Raw genomic sequence first — 21,769 nt, 5'->3', positions numbered from 1 at the left:
TACATAAAATCTCGGTCTGCTTCTCTATTTACTGTTTTTATACTACAATGCTTTTTTCTGGCTTAGCATCTTATATGAATCCATCCTGTTTAATTATTATAACATTCAATGTGCTGTACAAATAAAGCAGAAAATTTATTAAAGTAATAGCCAACTTAAATTTGACTTTTTCAAATTCAACCAAGTGTTGCATGTTGCTTCTTCATCATCTTTTATCCTCTGAGAGCTGTAAGATATAGGACTGAGGTTAGGACAAGCAATGGATGGAAACTAATCAAGGAGAGAAGCAACTTAGAACTAAGGAAACATTTCCTGACAGTGAGAACAATTAACCAGTGGAACAACTTGCCTCCAGAAGTTGTGAATGCTCCAACACTGGAAGCTTTTAAGATGTTGAATAACCATTTCTCTGAAGTGGTGTAGGGTTTCCTGCCTAACCCCTGCCTAGGGGTTGGACTAGAAGACCGCCAAGGTCCCTTCCAACTGTTATTCTATTCTATTCTATTCTATTCTATTCTATTCTATTCTATTCATGCTTTTCTTTAATCCTGTAACAAATATCATTTTGATAGGTTAGACTGAGAAATCATGATTAGCTAAGACCCAGGGATTTAAACCCAGATCACCCATATTTAATATTCTATCTATTCCATCTCAACTGATTTAGTGGAAGAATGTGGGCTCGTGCAATCCTTAATTTCTAAGAGATTTGAAAACCAATATTCTATTTCCTGCCTGTGCTTGCACTGACTTTTAAACTATGGCACTGCTGAATTTCCTATGAAGCTTGCAAATTCAAAAGCAACAGGCCGGCCCCACTTTGCTTTAGAGGACACCCAGATGATTGTAGGCTATGTACACTATACAGACATAACAGCACAGAAAAGGACAGAGGAATTGCTACACAGCCTTTCATTGTCTGGCTGCTCATAGCAACAGATAAAAGCTTCCCTGTTTTGGGGGGTTTTTTCATGATGTGCCAGGAGAGATGCATGTAAAGCAGGCCGAGTTGTATAGAGCAAAAATATGGGGCATCCTGAATCATGAACAAGAAAGGTGGAAAATGTGTTTATTGTTAAACTGCTGCCCTGAAGGATAGGGACTTTTGCATTCCTGAATAAGTGCCTAGGATTGAGAGGGAAAGGAGAAAGGCTTAATGCTGTTTATTTAACGTTTCTTCTCTGCTTAATGCAGCAGTTCTAAATGGGAAACGAGCATGGAGCCTGGGCACGATCCAACTTCCTAAATTTCCGTTGTTGTTATTCAGTCGCTGACTCGTGTCCGACTCTTCACGACCCCCATGAATCATGGCATGCCAAGCCCCATCATCCTCCACTGTCTCCCAGAGTTTGCCCAAATTCATGTTTGTTGTGTTGATGACACTATCTAACCATTTCAACCTCTGTCATCCCCTTCTCTTTTTGCCTTCCATCTTTCCCAACATCCAGGTCTTTTCCAAGGAGTCCTCTCTTCTCATTTGGTGGCCTTTGAGCTTCAGCTTTGGTATCTGTCCTTCCAAAGGACAGCCAGTGTTGGTTTCGTTGATTGACCGATTGGATCTCCTTGCAGTCCAAGGGACTCTCAAGAGTCTCTCCAGCACAATTCGAACTTTACTACACTTTTTTAAAAACTACACTGTAATTTTACAATCCTAAATTATATTACACAGTTTTCTGATTCTGAAACAATACTATAGCCTGCAAATGTACAAGAATTATGTCATGATGAAGAGCAGAGAATGGACTATGGTGAAAACTTCATTTAATATACCTGTTTTAGTGGGATGACAGATTTCCATTTGAATAAACCCTCCACCTCAAAGCAACAGACAAATTTGTGTTTCTGAACAGTCTAGACAGTGCACTTATATTTACATTAAATCACACAATATTAATTTTATTTATGCACTATGATGCAAAACTGCATTAATTTATGTCAATGTCCATTATATGCCAAAGACTTGTCAATCTGCAGATGATGTACAATAAAATGCTACAGCGATGGATATTTGGGAACAACTAATAATTCCTTACTCTCAACTAGTTTGTTAAATCAAAGCTTCAGTATAATGTAGAAACACTAGCTCAACGGTGTCAAATTCTTATTTCATTGAGGGCCGCATCAGGGCTGTGTTGACCTTGGGGGGGGGGCAGGCAAGTGTGGCTGACTGGGTGGGTGTAGCCGATTGGGTAGGCGTGGCCAGCTTGATGCCACTCCCCAAACTGCTGGCATGTTTCCTCTTCACTCTGGGTAGACCGGACCGAAGAGACGTGGGTAGAAGCCACGCTGGCCTGATCTTTCCTCTTCACATTGGGTAGACCAGGACAGCCCCAAGGGCCGTATCCAATGACATCCCAGGCTGGATCTGGCCTGCGGGCCTTGAGTTTGACACCTCTGCACTAGATTATGATGCTAGGATCCTTGGGATGATTGCTTCCTCAGGAGTTAAACATTTAGTGGATATAGTACTGAATGCTGCCTGGAGCATACAATCTGAATCCAGATGAACAAAAGTTCTTTCTGCTGGAAATTGCTTGAAGCACGTAATGCAAATGGAAACTGAATGGAAACTAATGAAGAAGAGAACCGACCTAGAACTAAGGAGAAATTTCCTGACAGTGAGAACAATTAACCCATGGAACAACTTGACTCCAGAAGTTGTGGTGCTCCATCACTAGAGGTTTTTAAGAAGAGATTGAACAACCATTTGCCTGAAATGGTATAGAGTTTCCTACTTGAGCAGGAAGTTGGACTAGAGGACCTCCAAGGTCCCTTCCGACTCTGCAATTCTGATTCTGCAAGAGTGTTTATCCAGTTGCTGGAAAGAGCATTCTATGTGTCTAATAATCTTCAGGATCTTGATCTATCTCTACTTCCGTAGCTTCTTCATTTCTTTCAAAGCCATTAATCACAGTCTTGATGTTAAGAATTTGACAAGGAGGTTAAAGAAATTGAGTTGTGGAGGTAGAAAGCGTGTTTCCCATCATTGATACTAAGCCTAACAAAAACATTAAGTGATATACACATTCTTTACATGGAGAAACTAAGATCACATATTATTCATCATGTACTGAGTAAATTGCAATTCTCTAGATTTATATCATATGCCAGGTCATCACCACAGAAACCACATTACCGCTTAATTGATCTGTGAACACAGAGAAAAAAGGTAACTAATAAATTTATCCTCTTGGATTACAACAGAACAAAAATATAAACACTTTTCACTCATTCATGCCTTTCACTGCCCATCTCAAATTGAAATGGACCATCTTTTAATATATTGTTCTACTGCCACTTTTCTGTGTATAAAGAAGAACATTAAGAAAAAACAGCTAGTAGGATGACAAATTCTACCAAAACTGTTCAACCAGAATCTATCACTGTAAGCCTAGTCTGATGAAATCATTCACTCAAACTACTTTTGTAAGGTAGGGGGAGAAAAGATGAAAATATTGTTTCACTGACAGGAATTCTGTTTTCTCTTCATATCATATAATTTTTTTAACCTTCTATACCAGGGGTCTCCAACCTTGGCAACTTTAAGACTTGTGAACTTCAACTCCCAGAATTCTGGAATTTAGAGTCGTTGTGAGATAGGCAGCAGTGGTGGGATTCTACTGGTTCTACCCAGTTCAAGCGAACTGGCAGTGGTGGGAGGCTCCGCCCACCCACCCGGACGTCATCACGGACGCTCTGTGCATGCGCAGAGGTGGACCAGTAGTGAAGGTAAGTGAATACCATTACTGATAGGCAGCTATAGGAATCAAATGAAAATTGAATAAATAGCCACTTGCAGCTGTCTGACCAAATGGAAGAAAAATGAAAAGGAAAAAAAAAATCCTCACATCTTTGAGGATGAAAATCCTAGTTTCTGGATGTCTTTTCAACACTCCTAAACCTGGGACTTGAGACATTCAGTGATTAACGTAAAAAGGCTGAAAAATTGGGGGGGGGGGGGAGTATTCAGCTATTCCTAGTTAAAGTTACATTTTAACACTGCTTTGAAATGTATACTCATATTGTATATATGCCATTTTATTTTCAGTTGAATAAAATAGCCTCGTTATTTTTAATAATTTGAAAGCTTATCAATGTAAAGTACATTAAGTACTTTTTTTTCCCAAAAAGGTCATGCGCTCGCCTGGTATCGCCTGGTCCAACCCAAATTGCTGCTCAGAAGACGAGATTTGTGCATCTGCTTCACAAGAAGTACTGAAAGCATATTCTCGTTCGCAGATGGTGCTCCGTTGTTGGCTGGAACCCAAACGGTTTCCAGGGAATATTACACAAACTGTAAGATGCAAATTAATGTATTGAAGACCAAATTAATCTATCAAAGCAAAAAGACCAAGGCAGTTATGTCTGACAGGAAAAAGAAAGAACTGCAAGTTATACGCAAATGTTGCGAGAGCTCGAGCAAGTTGACAAATATATGCATTGTGGTAGCGCGTTTATTGACGTGGATAAATTTTAATATGTGCAAATGTTGATGGAAAGTTAGTACACGGTTTTTTTTGAGAGGGATGAAAATTTTTGAAAGAATCCAAAATGACAATATATAAGATTATGTTCCTGGCCACTTTGTTCTATGGAAAGGAGTTGGGTGTAGGGTAAAAATGGGATGCCCCAAAAACTGTGTGTGGTAAAAACAAGATACGACGGGGCCAAGAATGAATGAACACTAACTAAATTACTATGGGGTGATTAAAAAGTGAATGGCCAGTAAAAATATCTAAGGATGGTTTGGTCATACAGAGAGAATGTATGAAGACTGAATCATAAAACAAATACATTATATGATGGAAGAGTGAATGGGTCAAGGGAAATGAGGGGAGGGAGGGGTGAAGATGAGTAATGAAAACCTTAAAAACTGCCAGTCCTCCCAGGTAGACCACACAGGAATCACAACCAGATGAGCTAAGGCTACTTTATCGTAAAGGTTACATTAACAGAAATCTTGCAAGAACTTGGGAGGTGTCCTTTCTGATCTCTGCCCATTATATAGCTATGGGCTACGGCTTCTCTTATCTGACTGTTCCCTAGGCAGCACCCTCCTCTTCCCTCCCCCCCCCCCCCGCCACCATCTCCCAAGGCTGGAATGGGGCAACGTTCACCAGGGGACAACTTGGCCATGGGACAATTCAATGAATACAATCGTTAAATACAACGGAACCATGGCCAATAATAATAAAATTAAGAAAGTCAATCCAGAAATACAAATTACAATATTTTTGTGTTAAATTTATGTTTTACCAACAAAGAAATAAAGAGAGTCTAGTATAGATCTATTTCAAGCTATTTAGCTCTCATCAGCTAGCAATACCCCCAATAATTGGGGGGAGGGGCATGGTGGCTCACATGGTAAGATGCTGAGCCTGCACTCTGCTGAGGTCGGCAGCTTGGCGGCTCAATTCCCTCCTGCGTAGGGACAGGAGAGGAGCCTTCCCCAGTTGCCTACTGGCAGTCAGGTATCCCACAGGTAAGATAACACCACCCGAAAAATTTCCTTTCACAGAGGCAGCCAGTGACCTCGGTGATTCCTGGCTAATATGTGCCATACGCTAAAAAAACCCAACCCCTAATGGGATTCAAACCCGAACCCAGAAGGGTATGGCTCGCTCATGACAGCTTGAAATAGATCTATACTAGTCTCCCTTTATTTCTTTGTCGGTAAAAAACCAAATGCAATCATGACATAAAGGAAATATATCTAAAACAAATCCACGATATATCTAAAACCACTAACTTATTTCTCTCTCCTGGCAAGCCCTCCTCATTTCAACCATATCCATCAACTGCTTTGTTCATTGCCTTGGGAGGGGTCAGCAACCCGTGGCTCTGGAGCTGCATGTGGCTCTTTCATCCCTCTGCTGCAGCTTCTTGTCGCCGATCGGCTCCACAATTGATAGGGCTTTCGGTTAGGACAGGTAGAGGAAAAAGGATGCCACACTAGGAGACTTTATGGTGGAGAAACCGGACTTCCAGTCAGCAGAGGAAAAAAGACGCCGTGCTAGGAGGACACTCTATGGTGAGGGAACCAGACATCCGGTCAGCTCCAGAATTGAACAGGGAGCTTCCGGTTAGGACCTTTGTGGCTCTTTGAGTGTTTAAGGTTGCCGACCCCTTGTCTAGCACAACTCACCACAACCAACTCGCTTTGGCCAACTCTCCGTGACGAACTTGCCATAGGACAACTTACTGCGGGACAATTCAACTCTGTATCAATTGTTTCTTTTCACTACTTTTATTTTTGAGGACCATGTTTACGTTGAAATTATTGTAACTCTTAAATGTTTTTTTTTTTTCTCCAGTGGGACTGGTCTATCAGGGCAACCTGGTCTACCCAATGATGGGACAGAGCATACTGCTTCCGCTTTCGTCTTTCAGCCCCAATCCAGGAGCCTTCGCAGGCAGTCGCTTTCGCGACAAACTATTTTTGTGTTAAATTTATATTCTATTTCTTTTTTCTTTTCTGTACCGTGCATGATTTTCCCTAATCCAAAAGGGGAAAATGTGTTAGGCCTATATAAGTATATACGTACGCATATATAAAAAAGGAAACCAGGCCGTCAAAGAACACGGTGGTTGGACACCATCAAAGCTGACACCATCCAGAACATAGAAAAACTCAAAAGAAGAAGTGCAAGATCAGAAGATGTGGAGACCTGGCCCAGAGAATCGCCAAGTGTCTGACAAGACTGAATGGATGTCGTCATCATCATCATCATCATCATGCATACGTGAATCCAATCACTGTGGCTTATTAAATTTGTTATTTTTCTTCTCGCTATAACACATAGGACGCGATGAAGAGATTGCTATTTTTTTTAAAAAAAAAATCAGGAGTGCTCCGATTGCTCAAAATCATGTGATTTTCTTCCCTTTCCCTTCCACCTAATTTTCAGAGTATGTTGTAGAACAAAAACTATTTATCATCAGGGGAAATGCCTTAGGGATGTTTCATGACGAATCATTGATCTGAATGTGTCGCTGCTTTTTGGGGGGGAGGTGGGATGAGAGTCCAACAAAATAACTCATGGACAAATCAGGCACGTTCCACAAAAGGCAAATCCTTCTGTTGTGTTGGGAAGGTCTGAATATTTCAGATTAAAGTGGTACAAGGACCCTGGATTCCACCACCTCCTGCCCCCCATGATTGAGACTGACAGAAAATCTGCAAGGTGAAATAGCACATGTATGTCCTTCGTTTGCTTTCTTACAACACACATGTAAAGCTCGCAGCATGCTGGTACAGTTGTTCATGCAATGAAACTTAATTCCACCTCAGAAATGGTGAACCACTAAATAAATGCATGTATTCATATATCCGTGTAAACAAATGAAAAAGCAAGGGTACACTAGTAATTATCTTCCAGGCATTTTCCATACTCGTTCCTGTCATTTATCAAGTTGTGCTTTAACTAAAGTTATACAATATTTCAGGATAAAGCCAGAAAATTACTGGGTTAAGTTGGTATATAATAGTGTAGCAGTAAGCGTCAGCTTTATAGGCATCTTCCCAATGTTACACTTACATCAGCACAATTTGCTCTAACTAGCAAACGAACTCAGTGCACAGCCCTATTATTTTATACTCATTTTTGCCTCTCAAGCTGCAAATACCAGATGGCTACACACTGGGTTCCCATATTTCACACAGCAAAATGTAAATTGTTATAGCTTAAACATGTTGTTGGAACCCAGCTGCTATGTTGGTTATAAACCATGATTTATTTATTTATTTATACAGTCACCCATCTCACATGAAAGTGACTCATGACTGTTTATGCCCTAGAATGATGTACAATTCTAACTGGCTTATCAAGTAATGATGGTTAGCCAAACCAAGCCTTGTTGTTGTTGTTAGTTGCGAAGTCGTGTCTGACCCATCGCGACCCCATGGACAACTTTTGTCCAGGCCTTCCTGTCCACTACCATCCTCTGGAGTCCATTTAAGCTCACGCCGACTGCTTCAGTGACTCCATCCAGCCACCTCATTCTCTGCCGTCCCCTTCTTCTTTTTGCCCTCAATCTTACCCAGCATTAGGCTCTTCTCCAGCTTTACTATAATAATAAAGATATAAGTATGTACATCTTATAATAAGATTATCATCCCCTTCTTTTTAGGAGACTGGATTATAGGCATAGTGGCTCTATTCCGATAGATTTTGGTTCATGGTAATCTTTTTAGGGCTTTTGTTTTGAGTTTGTGTGTGTGTGTGTGTGTGTGTGTATGTGTGTGAACATTTTATGTAAACCAAGCCCATTTAGTTGGTTTACAGCTCAATATTTCATACATACCCTGAAAATGGGTAATTGCAGTTCCTCTACAAATACAATGTTCAGGCATAAACTTTGAGTCAGCTGATCCTAATAGCCAATAAACATTCCCTTAGCCTGAAAAATGTGCTGACCATAAAAAAACATGCTTTCCAATGGGAACAAAAGTCTCTGCTTCATTATCCTGAATGCTTGGATTTCTCAACCCTGGCTTAATTTTGAAAATGCACCTGTTTTAAGTTCTTTTGATTCCACCCTATGGCTCTCTTGGAGTCACAAGCAAAGGTTCTACGATTCCTACCTCTGCATCCAAGTATGAGAGAATTACTTCCCTTAATTAATTTTTCATTACTATTTTGGTTTGCTATGGTCAGTACCATTTCTTTGATTACCTCACCACAGTTGCATTTCGTTTGATATATTTGATCCATACGCTTCAAACTAAAAAGAAAGGGCAGATTAAAATACAATTAAATGTGCATCCTTGGGGGAGAAAAATGAACTCTGGAAAAATTTGTTTCCCTTTTATAATTGTTTACTAATGCTTTTTTTTTAAGTGAATTTTTAATACAAAAGAAAGGTGGAAAAGATAAAAAGAAACCTCAAGAATATACCGGTACTTGTCATATGCTAATCAAAATCCAGTCCCATGGAAAGGTTCATATTATATTACACAAGCTACAGTTAAAACAACATGGGAAATTAAAGATAAACCCTTTATATACTATACATTCCAAACGTTTAAATAACCTTCCAACTGAGTATTGTGATCAATGCTTGCTGAAGTATAAAAAGAGAAGCCAGTTCTGTGAAACAATATGGTAATTACCAAAACTCAGCATGGATTTATCACTAACGGGTCATGCCACACTAACTTTGTCCTATTTTAACTGGATATTACTGAAACTTTGGTTAAAGAAAGGGGGATACCCTGACTGAGATAGGATCACCTGGGTTTCAGCTCTTGCATCCGTTTTGTTCCACTGAAGGCCAGATGTGAGCTCTGTGTGTATTTGTGGGGGGGGGGAAAGGGCAAGCTACATCAGCTGTCCTATCCTCTGACCTGCCCTTTTGTTGATAAAGTTAAACGTAAGTGACCTAGGGATGGGGCATAGTGCTTTGACAATGGCTTGGGTGCCCTAAAGCTTGAATAAGTAAACTATGTTGCTGACTGCTTTCAGTTGCCACCTCTGGAGGGTAGGATCTGAAGTGGCCTTGGATTTCATGACCCCCGTAATAATCATAAACTACCAACATGTCATTGTTGCATGGCCTCCCCAGGTGGCTCTGGAGAGGGTCATGCTCCCTCCAAAAGACCAGGTCTGCAGATTGTGCATGGTGTCTCGTGTTTTGCTCAGCACCTTTTGATTTGAATCTTCTCTCATCTTTTTTTTTTGGGGGGGGGGGGGTGGGTGGGTATGTGGGTGTGATTCTCTGGAGATATGTAGTAGCTCAGTAAGATCACTGGTTCACCTCCAGGGTAAACCAGACCGGAAACACAACTAGATAAGATAATTCTACTTTATTGTAAGGCTACATTATCTTGCAAGTCAGAAGGCACAAACTCCCCACCATCACTTTGAATTGACCTTCCTTTGAACTGTCTGATAAATTAGGGCAGATCCTTCCTAAATTTTTTTTCCTCTTACCGTTAAGCCTTGTCCCCCCCCCTTCTTTTGTCTAATTGTTTCCTAGGCCGCATCCCTTTCCTCAGTCCCCCAAGGTCATCCAAACATTCCATCACACAATGTGACTCCAAAATGATTTCTTTTCTTTCCCCTCTTTTAACAAAGTGAAGATTATTCTTGGCTCCATCACTTTCTAAAAGATGAGGAAGGGTGTAACCTCCATAGTCACACGTTTAAAGAAGGGTTTTCCAACCTTGGCAACTTTAAGACATGTGGACTTTAACTCCCAGAATTCCCCAGCCACTCACCCTCGCAATGTTCCCTGAAAATCCTACACTCTTATGCAGAATGAAAACAAAAAGGAATTAAGCGTGTAGCTTGCTCTAACTCATGAGCCTGAAGGAAATGCTGGTTCATGAATTATAGCTTCTCCTGACATTCAAACATAGTAATTGAGCAAGGCCACAAAGTTGGGTTATTATTCACCGTTGTAGGCAAGGAAAGCTTGTACCAAAAAAAAGTTTAATTTATCCATATTTCTGTTATGCCTTTTCAGCTAAAGATTTTACATGCGAGTCCCAACAGCACTCCCAAGCTGTTATAAAGGACAATTGCCCACAATTTTTCCGGTCCATTTGTACTTTAGGCGTCCTCTTGTTTAAATTGGAATTATATCAGGCACTTTATTACAAGTAATCATACTCAATAGAATTGAAGACTAAAAGCCAACAGTCCTCTTCACATATATAATAAATCACAGATAATGTTAATGTGGAGAGTGTGCAGTAGCTTAGTGGTGCAGCTGAGTTCTACTGCCAGTGGGACTCTTGTTTATCTTTACATTTGGCTGGGAAACTTTTGAGTGTTGCAACTCACATATTGGCAAACACCTTGTGGAAGGCTGAGACAGATGACAAGAACAAGGGCAATTTGTAGACCCAGATCCAAATTCAGATTTGGCCATGGTGACTTCAGGCCACTCAATCTTTCTCCGTTCAGCCAGTCTATCGTGGGATGAAATGAAGAGAGATGAGCCCCATGTGAGCTGCAGGGAGTTCCCAGAGGAAAGGTGGAATATTGTATTAAATTAATAAAATTATCAGTGGTCCATTATGTAGGAGCCTGTTTTCTGTACTCCAAATTATTGATAGCTATTGCCAAAACAGAGGTCAGACGTTCTGGCTATGTATCATAGAATAAATCAGTTATACATAACCATTTCAAGAGATTGACTTAAATGCACATACCGTGTTTCCCTGAAAATAAGACCCTATCTTATATTTTTTTGAACCCTGAAATAAGCACTTGGCCTTATTTTCGGGGAGGTCTAATTATTTTGGGGTGCGTGGAGCAAGACGAGGCTCCTCTTGCCGTCTTACCTGATTTCCAGCTTTGTCTCCCTAACCCTAACCAGAGGAAACGGTGGGGACCGGCTGCACATGCATTTAAATATTTTCGAGGAGGGCTTATTTGGGGGGGGGGCTTATTTTAGTGCATGCGCTCAAAAGCCCAATTGGGCTTATTATCCGGGGAGGTCTTATTTTCAGGGAAACAGGGTAGCTTCTCTTGCTATTTTACAAACATCAGACCCAACCTCATATCATCTCTTTGCCAATTGCTACTGACTTATGTAAATACTTAAAATTGTGCAGTATCGGGCAGAATGGAACTGTTGGGTCTAAACACTTAGAGGGTCTGTCATGGGGTTCACAGGGTCGTTATCAACCAGGCAAAATGTCCCATCAATATGTGCTGCAACTTTTGGGAATATTTTCATCACAGACTTGTGAATAATTTTGAGCAGTTTGGAGAACCGGCAAATACCACCTTTGGCTAGCCCCAGAGTGGGGTGGGAATGGAGATTTTGCAGTATCCTTCCCCTGTCATGTCCACCAAGCCACGCTCACATAACCGGTAGTAAAAAAAATTGGATTTCACCACTGGGGCATCTACCATGTTTCCCCCAAAATAATACCAGGTCTTATATTGATTTTTGCTCCAAAAGACACATGATGGCTTATTTTCCGATTAGGTCTTATTTTGGGGAAAATATAGTACTAAACACCTCCATCTGGTTGATGATCTTAACTGGGGCTTATTTTGGGGGTAGGGCTTATATTACAAGCATCCTGGAAAATCATGCTAGGGCTTATTTTCCGGTTGGGTCTTATTTTCAGGAAAACAGGATATTAAGTTATTTAAACCTATATCTGGACTATCTGTCGTTTTGCCAAGATCTCTTTCAGAAATCAGTAAGTTGCCGCATGGGACGGACCTTGGCTGACCTTGGAAAAAGTTAAGCAAATTTGGACCTGATTAGCAGGAAATCACCAGGAGAATCAGGACTTCAAAAAATATATTGTGAATGTAAGTAAAATCCAGATACTCCCATAATACTGCCAAAGAACAACTTCTCGGGCTCATGTAATCACTAGAAATCAACCCTGCCTTTAGCTTTTTAGTTCCTTTGGTTTAAAAAAAGCCTGAGTGAGTTTATGTTATAGTTGTTAATGACTTCCGAACTCCAGGAAAGGACTTTTTTCCAACCTTGTTAAAGCCGTACGGTTTGCTTGTATTTATCTTTTTGCTGCTTTCTCTTTAAAAAAAAAAAAAAATCCTTAATCAGAGCATTGCTCTCCTTTCCCAAGCCAAACAGGAACACTCTGACCTTATTTACCTGCTCTGAATGATTGTTCTGGACTACCTCACCCCCCTTGTATGTAGAAAAATGTGCATTTGTTTTCCTGCTACAAGCTCTGCTCCAGTATGCCAAGACCTACCTACAGCTCTGCGCTTTGGTCCGCTTCTGGAATTAAATAATAAGGGTACACCCTCATGCCAGCAGAATCTCTTCCCTGCCCCACTGACTACAATAAAGGATTATATCAAAATAACACTGTGCCACAAATCAAGTTGACGCAGTGATGAGAGTTTTACATTCCCTGGCTAAATGATATATGCTCGACTCCAGCTAAAACAGGGGGCCAGAAATTGGAATATTGCCTGTGTTTTTATTCCCCTGGAGTTGGGCGGAGTAAATGGCCAATGTTTAACTACCATAAACCTTGGCCATTACCTGTGACTATAGTTTAACAGATCAGATTTGATAACACATCAGTTTCAGCAATGTGACAACCTGTCATTATATAGGTGTTTAGACATCATAAACATCAAGCGTTCTTCTCTTTACTAGCCCAAACCTGCCACATTTCTGTTTCAGTAGCTTTAATCTGGGCTGCCAATGAGGCAAAGCAGACGATTATACTCCTAATGATATCGTTCTTTTTCTACTGATCTTCCAGTTTATGCGTGCAAGGGTTTAAAACCATAGATCTGGAGAAATCCACTAGCACACATGAAATGCCAACCAGCTCTGGGATGAAGGAAACACAACGTGAAAAGCAGCAACATCAGATGGGATACCTCACCTCAAGAGGGTAGAGCAGATGCATAGAATCTTAGAGTTTGAAGTCTTATAGTCCCGGGATGTCCAAACTTGGCAACTTTTAAAGACTTGTGGATTTCAACTCCCAGAGTTTCCCACGGGTGGCTGGGGAATTCTGGGATTTGAAGTCCACAAGTCTTAAAAGTTGACAGTTTGGACACCCCGGGACTCCAACCCTCTGCCCAAGACAGGAATTTTTCATACCATTCTAGAGGAATGCCCATCTGATCTTTTCTTGAAAACCTCCAGTGGTAGAACACCATGATTCTAAAAGGCAAGCTGCTCCACTCTCCAACAGCTCTCAAATAAGGAGAAATTTCTCCTTATTTCAAGATTGGTTCTCGCTTTGTAAGGTTTCTTCCTGCTGGTCTCTTCTACTATCCTCAGGAATTAGGGAGAATAAATCCATACCCTCTTCCTTATGGTATCTCTTCATCTACTGGCAAAGTGCTATCACTTCTCCCTTTAAACCTCTTTTCTTTATACTAAATATATCTGGTTCCTTTAAGCATACTTCACAGAATTCCAATAATAGTACTCGCGGGAAACAGCAGTTATTTGCAAAGTCAATGATGGAAGGTACAATAATAGTTTGGCTTTATTCTTTACCTGCCCAGACTCCACCCTCAGTATCCTACCTAGTTCTGGAGAACTACTTCTCTAAAGAAGTAGTTTAGAGAAAGTGGAACAAAGGAGGAAGTAGAAAGCGCTATAAAAAGAAATGGAAAGTACTGGATATATTTATACTTGAGAAGGGACGATAGACAGTACTTTCTTACACTGAGCAGCTTGAGAAAAATTGCTATATAGGTAGTCCTCAACTTATAACACTTCATTCAAGGACCATTTGAAGTTACCGCAGCATTGAAAAAAGTGATTTATGACCGATTTTCACACTTACAACTGTTGTAGCAGCTTCATGGTCACGTGATCAAAATTCGGACACTTGGCATGTATTTATGACTGTTACATTGTCTTGGGCCCATGTGTTCACCGTTTGTAACTTTCCCAGCCGGCTTCTGACAAGCAAAATCCATGGGGGAAGCTGGATTCGTTTAATGACTATGTGATTCACTTAACAACTGTGGCAAAAAAAAAAGGTCATCAAAAGGGGCAAACGTCACTTAACAACTGCTTTTCTTAGGGATGGAAATTTGGGGCTCAATTGTGGTCATAAGTAGAAGCCTCCAGAAGTTGTGGGTTCTCCAACACTGGAGGTTTTTTAGAAGAGATTAGACAACCATTTGTCTGAAATGGTAGGTGGTTTCCTGCTTGAGCAGGGGGTTGGATTAAAAGACCACCCAAAGTCCCTCCCAGCTCTGTTATTCTATTATTCCTGTAGTGTGTTGTGTGAATTTAGCCTATTATGACATGATTGCTAACCAGATCCTTTTCAAAAGCTCAATCCTCAACAATCCATTTAGGCAGGTAAGAAGGAACAGATGGAAACTAAGGGAAGCCCGACAAAGGCAACTGAATACAGTACATTTATAGTTAAAGTGAGATGAAAACAAACTTTTCTGACTGTACTCACAGCAACCACTTTCTACCAGCAATACTTCCGGAAGATATTTCTAATACTTTCTCAAGCAATACCCTAGCAAGACATACTACTACTCTCCCTATGCCTTCACTGCAAAGGAGACAAAACACTCAACTGTATTTTCTTCCAAAAGCAGCATCTTGCCAGATTTAATCTAAGTAATGATATGCTACAAATCAATTTAAGCGCATTTTAATTGCATGACTATGTAATAATGCATAATGAGTTTCAAGTTCGGAAAGTTTTATATCAGTACGGTTCCCACACATCTCCTTATACATTCAGCAAAGAAAACTACAAAAGAAGACAAAGGTAAAGAAGGCAACGGGGCAATCTCCATTTATTTAATATTATAATTTTAGGAACCATTAGCCATACTGGCCAAGACAACCTCTATACATCTGAATTCTAAGAATTACTTTCCGGCAAAGGAATGTTACTATAAAGGTTATGTACTACTTACTTCAAAGGCACCAAATCAAAGCACAAAAATGTCTGTGTGAAAATAAAATCTACCAACCTGCACTGGGAACCATCTTTACTCTCTCTAATTATAAAGGAGAAGTTGGCTCAGAATTACAACTTTTAATCACAAAAGTAAAGGAAAAGGGGAAGAGAAAACAAAAAAAGAGTCAAAATCATCACAGGGGGAGAAAGATAATTGAAAATAAATCATCCTCTGGACTAAGTTTTAGTTTATTTTTAGAGCTGAAATAAAGAATGCATATGCAGGAATGCAAATGGCATTTCCCATGATAAGATTCTAAAACAGGGCAGGAGAGCAGGAGAGAAAGCAAATACACTATGCAATTGTATTTAATTCTTTTTTTAAAAAAATGATAAACAGATTTCCAGGTTTAAACACCACAGTGCGGAAGGGCAATTTTAAATTCTGGGTTAATGCTCTTATGCACCCTCCCTCCCCACTTTATTAGCTCATGTGCATTATTTCACTTACCTGTGAAGTAATCGGTGAGGTCAGGCCCACCAATTCTGATTGGACCCCCTCCTACCCATCCGGCTGAAGGTTCCCTAACCTTGAAAGTTCTCCCCTGCAGCTGTTAAGAAAAGAGCAAGCAAAAGCAAAAAAAAAAACCCATCGTCCACATGATAGGACGAGTCCTGGGGCGGCTGCCACAACCCACTTAAGATTTAATTTGCATGCTCGATTTAGAAGGAAAAGCAAAGTTCAGGTCAGAATCAAGGTGGGAGGAGACTTGAAACCTCGTATCCTTGATCGAACTTCGTGCTCTTGCCATATTGTACAGAAGAAGGGGAAAAAGAAAAAGAAAGATTTCTGAAATGTGAGGTGGGAGGGAAGAGAAACCAGTGATTACAGGAATTTACCACCACCACTCCAACCTTTTTATACGTTATTATTCATGCATACTTGATATAATCTTAATGACAAGAGAACTTCAGAGCGACTTCTAAGGAACTGAGGTTTTCAGCAGAAAACTTCAGTTCATATATATGTATATACATATACACACACATATATATCCTTCCCAGAAGGATGAGGAGGAAGGGAGGGGAACAGGAAATTAAATGACAAGAAATAATTTGTCATCTGCCCATTTTTGGTCCAGGAAGGAAAGCGTAGTAAGGAGTCTGGCTTTGCAGACGGTGATATGTCCCTAAAAAATGAAAGATGGATTTCAGAAAGAAGCTGAGCTTGAAAAAATATTGGAACACTTCTCAGAATAGCTTCTCTCAGATTAATTTTTACATCCAGCGCCTTCGTTCTGTAGTTTCTGCACAGTATTTAAAGGAACTGCATCAACAATGAGACACTCCAAAAGGATTGAAACTTTAAAAAAATACTCTAAGCAAGATGTGTGTGTTTGCTCTCAGCATTTGCAGCTTATAGGACTCAAGTATCTTTATAGTCCTGTTTTCTTTCATCCTACATTGCTCATTCAGAACAATATAGTTTCCATAAATAGGATAATATGAGGGGCCCTTGGTGCTCTCTGAGCTTGGTGTTTTTCTCACAGATGTTTCATTACCTAAACTCGTTACCTAATTTAGATAATGAAATGTCTGCAAGAAAACCACCAAGCTCAGAGAGCATCAAGGACCCCTGATTTCAACCCTGAGCTACAAATATGCTCCTTTATTAGTAACAGGGTAACATTCTGAACTGTTCCAGTCTGAACAATGCTGTATGTAACAATGCTGTGTGAATAAAGAAAGTAGCACATGAAAAAGTACAGAATGAGATGGGAAGATCGGCATTTAGAGCAGGGGTGTCCTACCTTAACAACTTGGGACCTGTAGACTTCAACTCCCAGAATTGAGAAATCCACAAGTCTTAAAGTTTGAGGATTCAGCTTCTAACGTGTTTTTAAGGAAATTTTGATGAACATAATTAGCAATTTTTTAAAAAGGTATCACTTAGGCATGGAACTGGCTCTCAGAACATCTATGAATATTTCCCCTTTTATGTTCTTGGACCACCCCCTTCCCACCTCGCTAATCCTGGTTCCCAGCAGTTTACTGCCATGTAACCAAAGATCAAATAGGTGCTGAAGTCATTGCATATTCTTCCCTCTGACCCCATTTCTCCAGCCTTCCTCTGCTTGTTCATGATATCTATTTCTAGACCACAAGTTCCTTTTGGCAGCAAACCATTTCCTCTTTCTTTGCAAAATGTTATACGCTATATTGAAGCCTGCCCTGGCTTTCATAAAATCCTTCACCCTGTCACTGCTTTTTCTGCCTCTTTCACAAAGATTGTTTGGAATATGGGAGAATTTCACACTGGGGTGGGGGGTGGGGGGAGTGGAAAATTTCACTTGCTTTGGAAAACGGATGATAAGACGTATACAGCAGTGGTGGGTTGCCCCCCCGGTTCGCACCGGTTCTATAGAACCGGTAGTAAAACCGGCGGGAGGCTCCGCCCACCGACCCCGACGTCATCAAAACGCTTCTGCGCATGTGCAGAAGAGCGCGGGCGCAAGTGAAGCAAATGCATGCGTGAAAGAGAAGCAAGCGTGCGCGCACGGCCCCACTGCGAACCAGTAGTAAAGTTAAGTAGAACCCACCCCGGTATACAGGGTCTTGTGTTTCCAAAATGCTTCCTCTCGTGCTCTCAGTCTTATGGCCCCTTTTTTTCATTTAGCCAACAAGGGCCTGAAGGGACAATGTCGCCATCATATCTACAGAGATTCTCAGTCATCCAGGTCATGGTTGTCCCAAAGGTTCTTTTTCGAAAGACAACTGGACGTTCTTTGTTTTTCCTTGAAGTCATTTCGCTTCTCTTCCAAGAAGCTTCTTCAGTTCAGTTTTCAAGGAAAGAACCAAGAAAGTCCAGTTGTCTTTTGGAAAAGCACCGTTGAGACATCCATGACCTGGACGGTTGAAAATCTCCATAGACAAGATGTTGAGATTCTGGAAAGGATGCAGAGAAGAGCAACAAGGAAGATTAGGGGTCTGGAGGCTAAAATGTATGAACAGTTGCACAAATTGGGTATGTTTACTGTAATGAAAAGAAGGACTGGGGTGACATTATAGCAGTCTTCTAATATTTGAGGGGCTGCCACAAGGAAGAGGGGGTGAAACTATTCTCCAAAGCACCTGAAAATAGAACAAGAAGCAATGGATGGAAACTAATTGAGTAGAGAACCAATCTAGAATTAAGGAGAAACTTCCTAATAGTGAGAACAATTAACCAATGGAACGGCTTGCCTCCAGAAGTTCTGGAACTGAAGAAGTTTCCTGGATGAGAAGCGAAATGTCTTCAAGAAAAAACGAAGAAAGTCCAGTTGAAAAAGCATCTTTGGAACCGTGGCCACCATTTCCCAGCAATGTTACACATGGACCTTCTTTAAAAGTGCTATTTCCTTAAGATTTAATCACTGTGAAGGTGAGAGGGATAGTGGCCAAAAGGCAGGCCAACACTTCCTCCAGAGATAGTTGGCCTCTTCACTCTGGGCCTGGACTTCCTTTTTCAAAACACATTTGATCTGAGCTGATAACAAAACGTTAAGTAGGATTTGCCTTACTTAGTACCCACAGCAAGTTGGCCCATGGCAATTTGGCTGTGACAAGTTGGCCATGGTGAATTGTCATGTTACTGGTAATAGCAACTGAGAAGATGCTGCTGCCAGTTAAATCTATTTAGAAGTCTTCCGTTATCCAGTCTCTTTAATCTTGACCCTTTTAGGCAGTGGTGAAATAATCCAAATTTTTTTACTACTGGTTCTGTGGGTGTGGCTTAGTGGGTGTCGTGTGGCTTGGTCGGTGTGGCTTGGTGGGCGTGGCAGGGGAAGGATACTGCAAAATCCCCATTCCCTCCCCACTTCTGGGGGAAGGATATTGCAAAATCCCCATTCCCACCCTACTCTGGGGCCAGCCAGAGGTGGTATTTGCCAGTTCTCCAAACTGCTCAAAATTTCTGCTACTGGTTCTCCAGAACTTGTCCGAACCTGCTGGATTTCACCCCTGCTTTTAGGTCAATCTGATCCTAAAATGTGTGTGTGTGAGTAACAAAAAACTAGAGAATAGTGTAGGGGTGTGTGTGTGTGTGTGTGTGTGTGTGTGTGTGTGTGTGCGCGCGTGTGTGTACACCTTCAGAAGCTAAACTAATCTTTATATTTTTTACATAATTTTTATTGAAGATTTTTTAGCAAAGTAAAAGTAGTACAAATACTAGAAAAGAAACAAAGAAAATAAAAAATAGCAAGTAAAAAAGTAAGTAGAAATAAGAGAGAGAGAGAGAGAGAGAGAAAGAAAAAAAAGAAAGAAAGAAAGAACTTCCAGTCTTTTTCACAGCTATAAATGTTTTTATATTTCTCTAAGGTTACTTCATAATTTCCTTTTTCCGTAAGCCGCACTTTCTAATCAGCAAACCCATAAATCACAAATTCATTTCTTTTTCAACAAAAAAAGCAGTGTGGGGTTTCCAGTCACTAGCAAATGTAATATCTTTATTATCAAAGGCAACATATCATGTGCAAACACCTCTCCCCATTGCTTAAATCATGCGAGACTATGAAATCCCCATGAGAGATACTGTGGGTGTTTTAAAGCTGAAATCTCATGAAATACAACACTTTTTTGTGAAATATCCTTACTTAAGCAGAAATGTCACATGATTGAGGCCTGATTAGATTTGTCGACTAAATTTAAATGAAATTTGAATTAAATGTAATTTTTAATTTCTTTGGGGAGCGGGTCTAACACAGGGATCACCAACCCCCAAGCCACATCCCACTACCAATCCACAAAGTCAGAAAGGTTCTTTGGTCTAACTCTGGTCTAACAGGTCAGTGATATTGCAAATGCACTGATGCTCAGGCGCATCCTCCAGAAGACATCATACAAAATAAAATAATATAAAAGGAAACCAATTGTCTTGCATGCTACTAACCAAGCACTGTAAAACAGGAAGCAATCGAGGAAATGAGTAACCTATGCCTTGTGTTTTAATTATCATCCCACTGGTTGTCTATAGGAATAGCCATTCCTTCCATTAAAATATTTTTTTTAAAAAAGTGAGATATAGTTCTTCCAAATAACCAGATCACCTGTGTTTCCTCTGCTGCAATTATTCAAGGACGTTCAAATCCCATTTCTTAGCTATATGTCGCATCTATTTATTTCAAATAAATATCCTCTCTGTTAGAATGAACAACTATTTTGCTCTCACATTAATAGAGGAGGAAATTAGCCATGCTTATTTGAGCCAATTGTAAACTCTGAATTATTTTATATGACACAGGTATTTCCTTGACTATGTCGCCTTCTCTGGAAATGTTAGACTATGTATAAATGTTTGTGTATAACTTACCATAAATGCATTTTTATTACTCCAAAAACACTTCATTTACAGGCCAGGTTTACACCACATGCTTAATTTTAAAGGCAGGTTTATAAAATACAAGTACAAGTTCAGATGACCAGCAATGCTAAAATAAATAAATCATTTTAGGGTTAAACATGATAGACTAGGTTACACAATGTCCTAAGCCCGTGATGGCGAACCTATGGCACGCGTGCCCAAAGTGGCATGTGGAGCCATGTCAACTGGCACGCATGGCATTGCCCGTTCCTCTTCCGGATTTCTGGTGATCAGCGGCCTTTGTGCGTGCACCAGTGCCGGAAATCGGAAGAGCTGGTCTTCTGTTTTCTGACATGAGCGTGCGTGCCGGCCAGCTGATTGGCACATGTGCATGTGCGGCAGTAACCACAAGACTTGCTTGCTGGAGCGCATATGCGTGCTGGAAACCGGAAGTACCTTATCCGGCGTGCGCATGCCCCCTGGGCAGCTCCTCTTCAGGTCGTGGCCCTGATGATGTGCACAAAGCTGGTGCCAAAAAGGTTCGCTATCACACACGCCATCCTAAGGTATTTCTCACATCATAGATAACTAAAAACTACTAAAAACTACTCAACCCCATTTAAATCTAGTTCAATGCATTGTGCAAGTCTTAGAACTGGCAACTGTTAAATTGAACAATATAGCTCAAGTTCTCTATTAGGACTATTTTGTGGAAGCCCTCTGATCACACACATTGCCTTCTTGGAAAGACACAAGCCTATAAAAATGCATTTTGCACCAGCTGAAGTTTCCAGATGCTTTTAGGGGCAGCCCCGGGTAGAGTGCATCGCAATAGTCCAATTACCCGTGGGCATGAGTGACCATTGATCCGGGCACAACTGGCACTCAATAAAAAGTTGTGCAAAGCCCTCCCCCAAAAATTCAGTTATTAGTCATGTAAACCAATACAAAGGTAAAGAGCTGCATGAAAAGAGGCCTTTTTCTTTTTCTTTACTTGCCTAATAATGTATCAAACAAGATGGCAAAAGGAAAAGTTAAACCAATAAAAAATAAAATGCTGCCCGTTTGCTAAACTCCCCTAAGGG

General features: G+C 40.6%; 2 long non-coding RNA genes across 2 annotated transcripts in view; one reads left to right on the top strand and one right to left on the bottom strand.

Moving 5' to 3' along the window:
- The window catches only part of LOC117676829 (uncharacterized), a 108,408-nt gene that overhangs the window by 45,477 nt on the left and 41,162 nt on the right, over positions 1–21,769 (bottom strand). The gene's annotated exons all lie outside the window — the stretch shown is intronic.
- On the top strand, positions 3,646–8,101 carry LOC148112750 (uncharacterized). Its single transcript, XR_015728832.1, has 3 exons — positions 3,646–3,729; positions 4,132–4,296; positions 6,315–8,101. It is a non-coding gene; the product is annotated as an uncharacterized LOC148112750 (long non-coding RNA).

This window comes from Pantherophis guttatus, chromosome 7 (genome assembly GCF_059756535.1).
Source record: "Pantherophis guttatus breed Tessera chromosome 7, ASM5975653v1, whole genome shotgun sequence".
Taxonomy (NCBI): Eukaryota; Metazoa; Chordata; class Lepidosauria; order Squamata; family Colubridae; genus Pantherophis; species Pantherophis guttatus.
This window is presented reverse-complemented; position numbering and strand designations above follow the sequence as displayed.